The sequence below is a fragment of the Hemiscyllium ocellatum genome, chromosome 4 (genome assembly GCF_020745735.1).
Source record: "Hemiscyllium ocellatum isolate sHemOce1 chromosome 4, sHemOce1.pat.X.cur, whole genome shotgun sequence".
Classification (NCBI taxonomy): Eukaryota; Metazoa; Chordata; class Chondrichthyes; order Orectolobiformes; family Hemiscylliidae; genus Hemiscyllium; species Hemiscyllium ocellatum.
The window spans coordinates 137,756,478-137,771,246 of NC_083404.1; the positions used below are offsets into that span (position 1 = coordinate 137,756,478).

Here is a 14,769-nt window from a genome sequence, read left to right on the forward strand (position 1 = left end):
GCTGGAGATCACAGCGGGTCAGGCAGCATCCACGGAGAGAGAGCAAGCGAACGTTTCGAGTCTGCATGACTCTTTATCAGAGCTGGTGTGAAGTGTGGAGGGGGCAGCATTTATGCAATAGTGAGGGAGGGAGTTGGGGGGTGGAGCGCTAGGGGAGAAAGAACATTGATAGTTCAAGATAAGTGACTAAAACATGAGCTTGCTCTCTCTCCATGGATGCTGCCCGACCCGCTGTCATCTCCAGCATTTTAGCTTTTACCAGCATGTTGCCTGGGCTGGAGAGTTTCAGTGATTGAGAGAGATTGGACAGGCTGGGGTTGTTTTCCTTAGAGCAGAGGGGACTGAGGCGGACATGACTGAGATGGACAAAGTTAGAAGGGGTGCAGATGGGGAAACGTCTCTGCCTGCTTACCCTTGGGTGGGGTTAGCAATATCCAGGAGATATCAATCTAAGATCACGGCAAGGAGGTTTAGAGGGAAGGTGAGGAAATATATTTTCGCCCAGAGGGTGGTGGGAAACTAGAACTTACTGCTTGTCAGGGTGGGAGAGGGGGAAACCCTCATCACATTGAAGAAGGATTTAAATGTGCATTTGCAATGCCAAATGCTGGGAAATGGGATTCAAACAATTAGATAGCAGTTGTTGACTGGCACAGACTGGATGGGCCGAAGGGCCTTTCTCTGTGCTGTAGATTTCTATGCCTCTATGATTCTATCAAATTAAATGGCGGTGCAGTCTTGATGGGCCGAAGGGCCTTTTTTCTATGCTGTGGATCGCTGTGATTCTATCATATTGAATTGCAGAGTAGATTCGAAGGGCTGAATGGCCTATTCCCGGTTTTGATTGTTTGGTTGTTTCTAAAATGGGCTGGCACGTTTCCTTCGCATTCCAGGTTCACTTTGGTACTGTTAATCACTGATGGGGTGTTATTCCTGTCGTGCACCTTCCTGTCTCATATATCTAACCACCCAATGACAGATGGAACATGCTGTTAGAGGTTGCTTCACGCTTCGACATTTAACCAAAATCCCCCAACATCTGCTTTGTGTTTTCATTGAGAACCGCTGCAGAATTCCTGGACTGTGGGGCTGAGAGCGGGGCTTGAACAAAATCCCATAGCAGATTCTTTTAAAAATCTGTGCATATACAGCCCACCTCCTTCCCCCCCACCACCTTCCAGCCCATCGGATTTGATCTATTCAAAGCCTTCAGCTGCAGGGGATAAGTGAATATATTCAGAGAGCAGTGAGAGAGAGGGCTCTCTGGCTGGTGCTCCAGGAAGTGTCAGTGTGTGTTGTAGACCAGACAGAGAAGGTTACCCTCACGTGTGGGAGCGTACGAGAGCAGTCTGACCCTACACTTTTCAGTCGGTGCGCTACAGCAGCTTTCAGATCCTCGCTGGGTAAGTGGAAATGTTCGCTGATTGATGTGTTGGGGCTGACCTCTCGTTGACCCGTTCGCTGTGTGCACACAGGGCCGTCCAACACGTAATTCCCACCAATGTCCCCCACCACCCCCTCCACCAACCCTCCCTCTAGCTTCCGGCAGCTAATAATTGACACAACGCCAGCCCATTGCCCACCATCGCGCCGCAGCCCCGCTTCCACTGAGCAACCACTGAGCCATCACCAGCCGCTCCTGTAGCTGCGGGAAGTAACTGCAGCCATTCACTGAGAGGCAATGCTGTCAGGAGTGTGCCCAAGTCAGCCCCTACTCCCCCCCACCCTCCACCTCCTGATTTCAAATCAGCCCCTACCCCCCATCTACCTCCTGATTTCAAGTCAGCCCCTACCCCCTCACCCACCTCATGATTTCAAGTCAGCCCCTACCCCCAACCTCCTGATTTCAAATCAGACCCTACCCCCCTCCTCATTTCAAGTCAGCCCCTACCCCCCCAACCTCCTGATTTCAAGTCAGCCCCTATGCCCCCACCCACCTCCTGATTTCAAGTCAGCCCCTACCCCCAACCTCCTGACTTCGAATCAGACCCTACCCCCCATCTCATTTCAAGTCAGCCCCTAACCCCCACCCACCTCCTGATTTCAAGTCAGCCCCTACCCCCCCACCCACCTCCTGACTTCAAGCAATCAGCGAGTCTTCAACTACTGGGGGAGTGGGTGTGGAGCCACTACACACCCCAATAATATAAAACCACGAATCACAGGCACCGGGATAGAATAGACACTCTACACTGTGGGGCCAGGCCACTTGGCCACTCGAGTCCATACCTTTGACAATTTTTTTTACAGAGAGTGGTTCACATGTGGAATGAACTTCCTGAGGAAGTGGTGAATACGGGCACAATTACACCATTTTAAAGGCATTTTGGATGGATAGGAAAAGGTTTTGGAGGGATATGGGCCAGGAGCAGGCAGGTGGGGCTAGTTTCATTTGGGATTATGTTCAGCACAGACTGGCTGGACCGAAGGGTCCGTTTCGGTGCTGTGTGATTCTGTGAACAGTATCCCAACCAGACCCACCCCAAATCATCCCCGTAACTGTGCATTTCCCATGGTTAATCCACCTAGCCTGCACACTACAGGGCAATTTAACATGGCCAATCCAACCAAACCTGCATGTCTTTGGACTGTGGGAGGAAATCAGAGCACCCGAAGGAAACCTGTGTAGACATGGAGAGAATGTACAAACTCCACACAGACAGTCGCCCGAGGTTGGAATCGAACTCAGGTAACCGGTGCTGTGAGGCAGTAGTATTAACCACTGTGTTACCCCTCCAGCAAAAGTGGAGAAACTCAGCAGGTCTGGCTGTATCTGTGGAGAGAGAAGCAGTGACCCTTCTTCACATCATTTCACACCTCACCTGGATGTGCAGGTAGCCCTCCTGCTGAAATTCCATCATAAATTCCGCTCCCCCCCACACCCAAACTACCAGCTGTAAATATTCTGTACACTTCAGCTCCTTCCAATCCCTGCCCCAGGACCCAATAGTACTGTTTTTGTTGTTGCTGTCTCCAGATGTCAAGTGGTCCATACAGTCTCATTTCCTTTTTTTTAAGGCTTTGTAGCAATTGTTATTTATTCTTCACTTGTGGGACCTGAGTGTTGCTGGCTGGGCCCAGCATTTATTGCCCTTCCCTAGTTGCCCCTTGAGAAGGTGGGGGTGAACTGCTGCAGTTCATGTGCTGTACGTAGACCCACAATCCCCTTAGGGAGGGAATTCCAGGGCTCTGACCCAGCGACACTGAAGGAACGGCGATATGTTTCCAAGTCAGGATGGTGAGGGGCTTGCAGGGGGTGGTGTTCCCATGTACCTGCTGCCCTTGACCTTCTAGGTGGAAGTGGTTGTGAGTTTGGAAGGGGCTGCCTGAGGATCTTTGGTGAATTTCTGCAGTGCATCTTGTAGGTAGCACACACTGCTGCCACTGAGTGTCAGTGGTGGAGGGAGTGGATGTTTGTGGATGTGGGGCCAATCAAACGGGCTGCTTTGTCATAGAGGGTGACAAATTTCTTGAGAGTTGTTGGAACTGCCCCCATCCAGGCAAGTGGGGAGTATTCTATCACACACCTGGCTTGTGCCATGTAGATGGTGGACAGGCTTTGGGGAGTCAGGAGGTGAGTTACTCATTGCAGGATCCCTAGCCTCTGACATGTTCTTGGAGACACTGTTTATGTGACGAGTTCAACTGAGTTTCTGGTCGATGATAACCCCCCAGGATGTTGATAGTGGGAGATTCAGTGATGGCAGCACCATTGAATGTCAAAGACGATGGTTAGATCATCTCTTATTGGAGATGGTCAATGGTGTGGCGTGAATGTTACTTGTTGCTTGTCAGCCCAAGCTGACCAGGATGACAGTTTCCTTCTCTAAAGGACACTAGTGAACTCAGTGGGTTTCTTCTGATAATTGACAATAATTCCATGATCGTCATTCGGTCTTAATTCCAGATTTCTTTTTGTTTTGTTGAATTACTCTCTATCATGGTAGGATGTGAACTCAGGTACCAAAACCATTGCCTGGGTCCCTGGATTAATACCATTAGACAATCGCCTCCCCAAAGCTGCTATGTTTTCCCTAGTGGCAAGGCAAGGCAGACGTGGTGACAGAGTTTAGAGTGTTTTGCTGGAAAAGCACAGCAGGTCAGGCAGCATCCGAGGAGCAGGAAAGTTGACATTTCAGGGAAGCGGAGACAGTTAACTCTGGCGATATGGCCAGAGTGTGAAGAGGCAAGCCAAGGCAGGGGCACTGTGGGTTTATTCAGGCAGAGTCTAAGTGACTGAGTGCCAACAGGGCGAGTAGCCCTGGGGTGGAGCCTGGTCTGAACGGTGAACTGTGTGTCCATCCGAGTGCCCTCACAATATGCAATCCCAAGGGCAGCATGGCAGTGAGGAACCATACTGCAAATGGGCCAAAGATTTACCACGTAGGTGCGGTGAGGTTGGCACCTGTCTGATGCCAATGTGCAAGGTGTGTGGTGTCACTGCCCATGGAGCGTGCCCTCAGATCCTCATGGTGGCTGCTCAAGGTGGTAGCCTGGAGGAGCAAGGCACCAGGTATCCACTCGGATATTCCTGTCAGGAATTGTCACCATCTGGTTTCTATCCTGTGGATGGGAGAACATGCTAATGAAGTGAGATTATTAATAAGAGCCATAACTCTCATGGCACGGTGGCACAGTGGTTAGCACTGCTGCCTCACTGCACCAGAGACCAGGCGACTGACTGTGTGGAATTTGCACATTCTCCCCGTGTCTGCGTGGGTTTCCTCCGGATAATCCAGTTTCCTCCCACAATCCAAAAATGTGCGGGTCAGGTGAATTGGCCATGCTAAACTGTCCATAGTGTTAGGGGCAGAGGGGAATGGGTCTGGGTGAGTTGCGCTTTGGCGGGTCAGTGTGAACTTGTTGGGCCTGTTTCCACACTGTAAGTAATCTAATCCATTAATAGACTTCTCGTGTTGCACGAGAGGGAATCTCATCCACGCATCCAGAGCTCAGTTGGAAACTGCGACTTCTCAGTCTCGACATCCAGAAGGGACTTGCTGATGGGGATGTTCGCGAATTCCATAGAATCCCTACAGTATGGAAGCAGGCTATTCAGCCCATCAAGGTCACACCACCACTCCAAAGAGCATCCCACCCAGACCCACCCTGCATTCCCCATGGCTAATCCACCCCAGTCTGCACATTCCTAAACACCGTGGGGCAATTTCCCACCGCCAATCCACCAAACCTGGACTGTTGGACAAAACTGGGGCATCCAGGGGAAGACTTGGGGAGAACATGCAAACTCTACAACTGACAGACACTCCAGGGTGGAACTGAACACTCGTCCCTGTCATTGTGAAGCAGCAGTGCTAACCGCTGAGCCACTGTGCCACTATTTTCACCATTGTCCACGTCGTTAGTGGTGGGGTGGGGGTGTTGGAGAGGTTTGTTGGGAGACTCTGCTGTCTGTAACCATGGGGAAATGTACAGACGATCTGGAATATATAACAGTCACGACACTGTAGGCAGCATTGATTGGAAGCCTCACCTCCAAATCTCACCAGCCACATTCCTGCAGAATTTAATTTTAGCTGTCCTGTGAAATGATTCTTACTTCTAGGGCAGAGAATAAATCTTGTTGACAGATACTAATATATTCTAGAGTGTACTGTTGATGAAAATAGATTTGAATGCTTCACATATTCACTTGATATTCCCCATTGCAAAACTTTAATGAACGGCATTAACCCACTTTTTAAACTCGACCCTGTAAGGTTCTATCAAAACTCCAGTGACAGATTCCACTTGAATCGATTTCATATGGTAGCAATAGCACTATGAGGAGAAGGCTTATTTTACACAGAGCCTGGTAAGTATTTGGAATGCAATGTCTGAGAGCACTATGAAGGTAGAATCCATTGGGGTTTTTGAAAGAGAATTAAATAATTATTTGACAGTAAAACAAGGGGCTGAAGGGCCTCCTCCTGCTCCTATGTTTTATGGCGTTCATTGGCAGGGCCTTGGAGGAGGGAGTGGGGAGTTGGTCTTGCAGAGAGCTTTGTTTTTCTTGTTTTGTGACATTTCTTGCTGCAGGCTGTTAATAAACAGCCTTACCACATTTTCTTAAAAACCTGGACCTGTAAGATCCTATCAAAATCTCTCCGACAACTACCACTTTCGTTCGACAACTATCAGTTTCGTAGGTAGCAACAGCGATGGGGGGGAGAAAGCTTTTTTCCCATGGAGTGTGGTCAGTGTCCAGAATGTCTGAGTGTACAGCGATTTACAGAATTGTGGTAAAAGAGCCTGGGTTCCAGGAGTGAGGATAGTTTGGGAAGCTGGGAAGAGAGGAAGTCTGAGAGGAGATCTGATAGATGTTTGCAAAATCATGAGTGGGCTGCATGGAGGAGGTAGAGACAAGCCGATCCTGCTTGTTAAAGGAACAAGAACGACAGAGCATCGATTTCAATTGAGATGTAAATGAAATGAGAATAAAGTGAGTAGTCAGGGCATGGAATGCACTGCCTGGAAATATTATGGAGGCAGGTTCCACTGAGGCATTCAGGAGAGGCATTGTTTTATTATTTGGATAGAAATGGTGAGCAGGGATATGGGGAAAAGGCAGGAGATTGGCCCCAAGGGATAGAACCGGTGTAGGCACAATGGACAGACTGGCCTCCTTTCACACTATAACAATTCTGTGGTTCGGTATTATCCTGCGTGTTGTATTTATCCTCGATTTCAAATCTCACCATGTCCTGCCCTCCTCCCAGTCTTTGTCATGTCCTCCAGTCTATGTCCCTCCCTGACCTACACATTCCTCTAACTATATAGTACCCAGTCCAAGTGGGCATTCTTACTGAGACAACACTGCTGCTACATCACTGCCCACTTCACAAACAGGTGGTAGTGGTGGTGATGGGTGGATGGGGTGGGGTGTGGTTTGGGGGCTTATGTGGTCAATTAGTTTTACATAGAAAAAAAATACAGCGCAGTACAGGCCCGTCGGCCCTCGATGTTGCGCCGATCCAAGCCCACCTAACCTACACTAGCCCACTATCCTCCATATGCCTATCCAATGCCCGTTTAAATGCCCATAAAGAGGGAGAGTCCACCACTGTTACTGGCAGAGCAGTCCATGAACTCGCAACTCGCTGAGTAAAGAATCCACCCCTAACATCTGTCCTATACCTAACACCCCTTAATTTAAAGCAATGCTCCCTTGTAATATCTGACTCCATACGTGGAAAAAGGTTCTCATGGTCAACCCTATCTAAACCCCTAATCATCCTTTAGTGGCAGTGAGATGCCAGGTCATTAGGCTGCAAATCCCACCACTGTGGTTCAAGAGATTGGCTCTCAACAGCACTTTCTCAAGGCAATTTAGGCTAGGGAATAAAACTATTGTTGCCAATGTCTTGCTATCTCTGATCTTGTTACAAGATTGTAAATTGACACAGTGCAGACTGAGGTGTAAAGACCACTTTTATGGATCTGATTGAGGTTCATAAAATGCTAAAGAGGATTGATAAGGTGGATGAAGGACAGTATCAAACAAGAGGGTAGAGATACAGATCGTTCTGTTATAAACATATTTCATAAACACGAATGCACCGTAATGTGATTGACGAGTTGGGGACACTGTTTCTAAAGCGCGCATTTTTAAAACGTGTGTTGGCTGTAACGCGATTGCATCACCAACACCTTAACGCTGTTTCTAAAGTGCAAAGTTTCTATAACAGAGGGTTGCACAAGAACACAACCATCGCGTTATAGAAGAACCGACTGGATGGAGTGAGAGGAGGTAGGTTCAGAACTACCTCTTCTGTCAGAGGGTGGTGAATCTGTGGAACTCTCTGCCCCAGAGTGCAGTGGAGGCAGAATCCATCACCAGATTCAAGAAAGCAATCGATTTGTTTCTGATGAGAAATGGAAGAACGGGCTATAGAGAGCAGGTAGGATAGGGGATCTGACGCCAGGATAAGATTAGCCACGACCATGTTAAATGGTGGAGTGGGATCAAGGGGCTGACTCTCACTCCTAATCCCGATGTTCCTAAATTTATAGTTCTGCACTGTAGACTAAAAAAATGGGGAAAAGCTTGAGGCTTGAGGAAGAAAATGTTTGAAGAAAAAATAAATTTGCTGAATTGAATGTCTGTTGTATCCATCATAAGTGGGTGTCCAAGGCAGACTTACCTAGTGACATTCTTTTGATCGGTTTGGTGGGTTTGTGTTCAGGAATACTCGGCACAACAACAGTTTCGTGAGTGGTTCCTGGGCCAGTGACTACAGTACTATAAATTAAAGAACGAATAGCAGAATTCAGAAGGCCTAACTGCATCTGTGGAGAGAAAGTAAAGTTATCGGTGGCTCAGTGGTTAGCACTGCTGCCGCACAACACCAGGGACATGTGTTCGATTCCAGCCTCAGGCAACTGTCCGTGTGGAGTTTGCACGTTCTCCCTGTGTCTGTGTGAGTTTCCTCCAGGTGCTCTGGTTTCCTCCTACAGTCTGAAGATGTGCAGGTTAGGATAGATTGGCCATGGGAAATTGTCCCATAGTGTCCATGGATGTGCAGATTATGGAAATTAGCCACAGAAATATGGGTTACAGGGATGGGGTGGGTCTGAGTGGGATGCTTGTTGGAGGGTTGGTATGGGCTGAATGGCCTACTCCATACTATTGAGATTCTCAATAGTTTGTGTCCAATGACCCTTTTTCACAACATTGCCCGAATCATTCAGTCTCTGAAAAGAACACATCTCTCTTCTGTTTTCTCTCTCTCTCTCTCTCTCTATGTACTTGAATGGAGAAGTTAGAGAGATTTCAAGCAGCTGGGTACTCCAGCTATTTTGTGGGCGGCACGGTGGCACAGTGGTTAGCACTGCTGCCTCACAGCGCCTGAGACCCGGGTTCAATTCCCGACTCAGGCGACTGACTGTGTCTGCGTGGGTTTCCTCCGGGTGCTCCGGTTTCCTCCCACAGTCCAAAGATATGCGGGTCAGGTGAATTGGCCATGCTAAATTGCCCGTAGTGTTAGGTAAGGGGTAAATGTAGGGGTATGGGTGGGTTGCACTTCGGCGGGTCGGTGTGGACTTGTTGGGCCGAAGGGCCTGTTTCCACACTGTAAGTAATCTAAAAAAAAATCACCTTTTCAGGATACTGAGAGGGAGGGCCTAGTAAATGAAAGATTGAGATTAGGTGTGTCCACAATCTCATGTGTTGCTCATTAACACATTGGAAGACGGGAACTGGAGGGAAGGGAGTTTTGAGTATAAGGGCTGGCAGGTCATGTTAAAATTGTACAAGACATTGGTTCGGCCGCATTTAGAATACTGTGTACAGTTCTGGTCACCACATTACCAAAAGGAGGCTTTGGAGAGGGTGCAGAGAAGGTTTACGAGGATATTGCCTGGTATGGAAGGTGCTAGCTATGAAGAGAGGTTGAGTAGGTTAGGTTTATTTTCATTAGAAAAAAGGAGATTGAGGGGGGACCTGATTGAGGTTTACAAAATCATGAAGGGTTTAGACAGGGTGGATAGAGACAAGCTTTTTCCCAGGATGAAGGATTCAATAATGAGAGGTCACGCTTTCAAGGTGAGAGGTGGAAAGTTTTACGTGGATACATGCGCCAAGTACTTTACACAGAGGGTGGTGGGTGTCTGGAACACGTTGCCAGCAGAGGTGGTAGAGGCAGGCACGGTAAATTCATTTAAGATGCGTCTGGATAGATGCATGAGTAGGTGGGGAGCAGAGGGATACAGATGCTTAGGGATTGGGCGACAGGTTTAGACAGTAGATTTGGATCGGCTCAGGTTTGGAGGGCCGAAGGGCCTGTTCCTGGGCTGTAAATTTTCTTTGTTCTTTGAGAACATTGTCATCCAGACTGGTGCCAGAACTGAGCCTCACTGACTTTCTTATTCCTTCCTGCGCTGTAATATTTTTGTTTTATCCAGTTCTTTGTGCTCTGTTTGTATGTGTATGGGATTTTCTTTTCTTATAAAAAAGGTGCTGAGTTTAAGTTACAAGACCATAAGACATATGGGCAGAAGAAGGCCATTCAATGAGATCATGGCTAATCTGTTAGTCCTCAACTCCACTCTCCTGCCTTTTCCCCATCACCCTCGATTCCCTTTCCTGATTAAAAACCTGTCTGTCTCAGCCTTGAATTTAATTAATCCAAAGATGTACAGTTTAGGTGAATTGGCCATGCTAAATTGCCTGTAGTGTTCATGGATGTGTAGCTTAGGTACATTAGTCAGGGGTAAATGGAAAGTAGTAAGGCATGGGAATGGGTCTGGGTGGGTTACTCTTCGGAGGGTCGGTGTGAACTTGGGTCAAATGGCCTGTTTCCACACTGCAGGGATTCTATGACTCTATCTATGAACATCCCAGCCTCGACAGCATTCTGTGGTAAGGAATTCCACAGATTCACTCCACTGTGAGAGAAGAAAATTCCTCCTCATCTTCGTCTTCAACGTGTGACTCCTTATTCTGGGATTATTCCCTTTGGTCTGAGACTGTCTCACAAGGGGAACCAACCTTTCCACATCTCCCCTGACAAGCCCCTGAAGAATCTTGTATGTGTCAATAATGGCACATTTTATTCTTTTAAACTCCAGTGAGTACAGGCCCAACCTACTCAACCTCTCCTCATAAACCAGTCCCTCCATACCTGGCATCAGCTGAGTGAACTTTCTCTCGACTGTCTCCAATGTCAGGCTATTTTTCCTTCGATACAGGAGTCAAAACTGTTCACAGTATTCTAGCTGGGGTCTGATTAATCTCTTGTATAGTTTTAACAAACCTCCCTTGTTTTATATTCCATTTCCTTTGAAGGAAAATAGAGAAATTGAGAGGAACCTCGATTATCCGAAGGACACCAGCAGGGAGTGTTTCATTTGGTTAATCAAATTCTGGATAATGGAATGCCGGATAACATATTTTAGCTGAGCATTGGGACTTTGTGATCTTACCGGATATTCTGATATTCAAATAATCAAATGCTGGATAATCGAGGTTTCTCTGTATAAGTTAGTGGCTCATGTTTTTATTAGTTTATAAAATGGAAAAGGGTGGCAAAAGTGGACATAGGTCCCTTGCAGGATGAGATGGGGAATTAATATTGGATAATGCAGAAACAGCTGAGACCTTGAATAACTATTTTGTGTCAGTCTTCACAGTGGACGATGTGTCTAACATGCCAAAGAATGATGTTAAGGATACGATGGGAGGTGAGGACCTCAATTCAATAGTTATCACTAAAGGGGTAGTGTTGAGCAAATTTGAGAGTCTAAAGGTAGATAAGTTCCCTGGTCCTGATGGACTGCATCCCAAGGTGCTGAAAGAAATGGCAGAAGTTATAGCAAATACATTAGTGTTAATTTACCGACATTCACTAAACTCTGGGCAGGTCCTGACAGATCGGAAGACAGTGAATGTCATGCCACTGTTTTAAAAAAAAGGTGTAGGCAAAAGGCAGGTAACTCTAAGCCAGTTAGCTTAACATCTGTAGTCAGGAAAATGCTGGAGGCTATCATTAAAGAAGAAATAGCGAGGCATCTGGACGGAAAAGGTTTCATCAGGCAGACGCAGCATGGATTCAGGAAGGGAAGGTCATGTTTGACAAACTTACCGGAGTTCTTTGAGGATGTAACAAGCACGGTGGATGGAGGGGAACAGGTGGAAGTTGTATACTTGGATTTCCGGAAGATGTACGATAAGGTGCCGCATAAAGACTCATCCATAAGATAAGAATGCATAGAGTTGTGGGGAATATACGAGTGTGGATAGAGGACTGGTTAACCAATAGAAGGCAGATAGTTGGGATAAATGGGTGTTTCTCTGGTTGGTGATCAGTGGTGAGCAGGATGCTGCAGGGGTCGGCGTTAGGCCCGAAACTGTTCATGATATGTATAAGTTATTTGGAAGAGGAGACTGAGTGTAATGTATCCATGTTTACTGATGACACTAAACCGAGTGGAAAGGCAAACTGTGCAGAGGGTGTGGAGGGTCTGCAGAGACGTTTAGATCGGTTGAGTGAGTGAGTGGGCAAGGGTCTGGTGGATGGAGTACAATGTTGATAAATATGAGGTTATCCAGTTTGGAAGTAAACATAGTAGGTCAGAGTATTATTTAAATGGCGAAAGTTTGCAGCATGGTGATGTGCAGAGGGACTTAGGAGTGCTCATACATGAATTGTTAAAAGTTGATTTGCAGGTGCAACAGGTAATCAGGAAGACAAGCAGAATATTGGGTTTCATTGCTGGAGGGATTGGATTTAAGAGCAAGGACATTCTGCTGCATTTATACAAGGAGTTGGTGAGGCCGCACCTGGAATATTGTGCACAGTTCTGGTCTGCTTACTTGGGGAAGGATATACTGGTTTTGGAGATGGTGCAGAGGAGGTTCACCAGGTTGATTCCGGAGATGAGGGGGTTACCCTATGAGGAGAGGTTGAGCCACTTGGGACAGAATTCAGAAGAATGAGAGGGGATCTTATAGAAACATATAAAATTATGAAAGGGATAAATAAGATGGAGGCAGGCAAGATGTTTCTGCTGGTAGGTAAGACTAGGACGAGGGGGCATAGCCTCAAGATTAGGGGAGTGGGCTTAGGACAGAGATGAGGAGGAACTGCTTTTCCCAGAGAGTACTGAATCTATGGAATTCTCTGCCCAAGGAAGGAGTAGAGGCAGCTTCATTAAATATATTCAAGACAGAGTTGGATAGTTATATGCATGGTTATTATACTTGGAATATTGTGTACAGTTCTGGTCGCCCCATTACAGGAAGGATCTGGTAGCATTGGAAAAGGTGCAGAGGAAATTTACTGGGATGTTGCCTGGTCTGGAGGGAAGGTCTTATGAGGAAAGGCTGAGAGAGTTGGGTCTGTTCTCATTGGAAAGAAGAAGGCTAAGGGAGGATTTGATAGGGACATACAAGATGACCAGAGGATTAAATAGGGTAGACAGTGAAAGTCTTTTTCCTAGGATGATGACGTCAGCTTGTACGAGGGGACATAATTACAAATTGAGGGGTGATAGATTTAAGACAGATGTCAGAGGCAGGTTCTTTACTCAGGGAGTGGTAAGGGCGTGGAATGCCCTACCTGCCAATGTAGTCAACTCAGCCACATTAGGGAGATTTAAACAATCCTTGAATGAGCATATGGATGATTTTGGGATAGTGTAGGGGGACAAGCTGAGAATAGTTCACAGGTCAGCGCAACATCGAGGGCCAAAGGGCCTGTTCTGCACTGTATTGTTCTATGTTCTATAGGGGGATTAAGGGTGATAGGGATAATGCAGATAGGAGGAGCTGATCAATGGATAGATCAGTCATGATCTTAATGAATAGCCGATCATGCTCGCCAAGCCAAATGGCTTCTATTACTAGGATATCATGTCTTTTTTCTGCCATTGGTTAATAAATAAATTGTTGTTTTCTTGTTAAGTCCAGAACCGTGGTGAGAGTTCTCTTTTCACTTGGGTTCGTAATCAGGTAAATTGTGGATTTTAGATAGTTTGATTTAATCTTTTTCCCATTCGTGACAATCCAAGAACAGTGGGACTCAATCTCCAGCGATTTTGAGAACAGCCATTCGGCCCAGTGTGTTTGTTTCAGCTCTTTGAATACGCCATCCAATTAATCCCACTTCCCCGCACGTTCCCTGTCGCTTTGCAAATTGTTCTGTCTTCAAGCTTTGATCCAATTCCCTGTCGGAAACTGTTGTCAAAGCTGCTTCCACCTTCCTGTCAGGCAACGCCTTTGAAAGTAATCTAGCTTCATTCTGGGCTTGTGTAAAGAACTTAAGATGAAATTATTGTATCTGCTTCTTTCTTTGGGAAGAAAGGTAGCCCCGGGTGGGAAAATGTAGTTGACATTTCAATCCTCGGTCAAGCATCAGTTGTTGAGAACAATACTGGGCACCGTCCAGTGCACTTATGGCCAATTTATGTGTTTCCTTTAAGCCTGTTGGCTGTTTCTTTTATCAGTGTTCTCCTCGGTTACCCTGCTTTAATCATGGTCAGTTTTCCTGAATTGAAGCTGTCCAGCTGATGTTGCTTTGTTTACTGAATCCCCATTCCAGAGATGGGTCTTTATGTTTTCCTGATTTAACGAAACTCAGCAGAGTTTTATTTTTTTAGATTACTTACAGTGTGGAAACAGGCCCTTCGGCCCAACAAGCCCACACCGACCCGCCGAAGAGCAACCCACGCAGATACATTCCCCCACATCTAATACTATGGGCAATTTAGCATGGCCAATTCACCTGACCTGCACATCTTTGGACTGTGGGAGGAAACCGGAGCACCCGGAGGAAACCCACGCAGACACGGGGAGTACGTGCAAACTCCACACAGTCAATCGCCTGAGGTGGGAATTGAACCCAGGTCTCTGGCGCTGTGAGGCAGCAGTGCTAACCACTGTGCCACCGTGCCGCCCATCTGTAAGGGCTGCAAAAGAAACAGTTTGCCTCCCGACTTAATTTGCAGGGGTGTTTTCCAAAGTGTGACTTGCATCTATGCGCACATTTTGATTTTTTAGCTGTTGGATGTTTTGGAGGGAGGGGGGGAGGTTGTTACAGACCAGACTAAAACCTATCGCCCATTCCTAATGGTGTCGGCCCTCATTGAGACAGCACACTGCAAATCAATCCCTGCAATTCCAGGTATTGTCGCAAAGTAAGATCTTAAAAGTGCACAAAGCTGTCTGGTTTTCAGACAGAAGCTGACAGAAATCATTTCTGATGAAAGGCTTTTGCCCGAAATGTCGATTCTCCTGCTCCTCGGATGCTGCCTGACCTGCTGTGCTTTTCC

General features: G+C 46.9%; 1 protein-coding gene across 1 annotated transcript in view; it reads left to right on the forward strand.

Moving 5' to 3' along the window:
* Positions 1 to 1,289: 1,289 nt before the first annotated feature.
* Positions 1,290 to 14,769, forward strand: part of LOC132815530 (carbohydrate sulfotransferase 9-like) — a 111,962-nt gene continuing 98,482 nt past the window's right edge. Inside the window, exon 1 of the mRNA XM_060824532.1 lies at positions 1,290 to 1,403. The gene's annotated coding sequence lies outside the window, so the exon portion shown is untranslated. The remainder of the gene's footprint in view (positions 1,404 to 14,769) is intronic.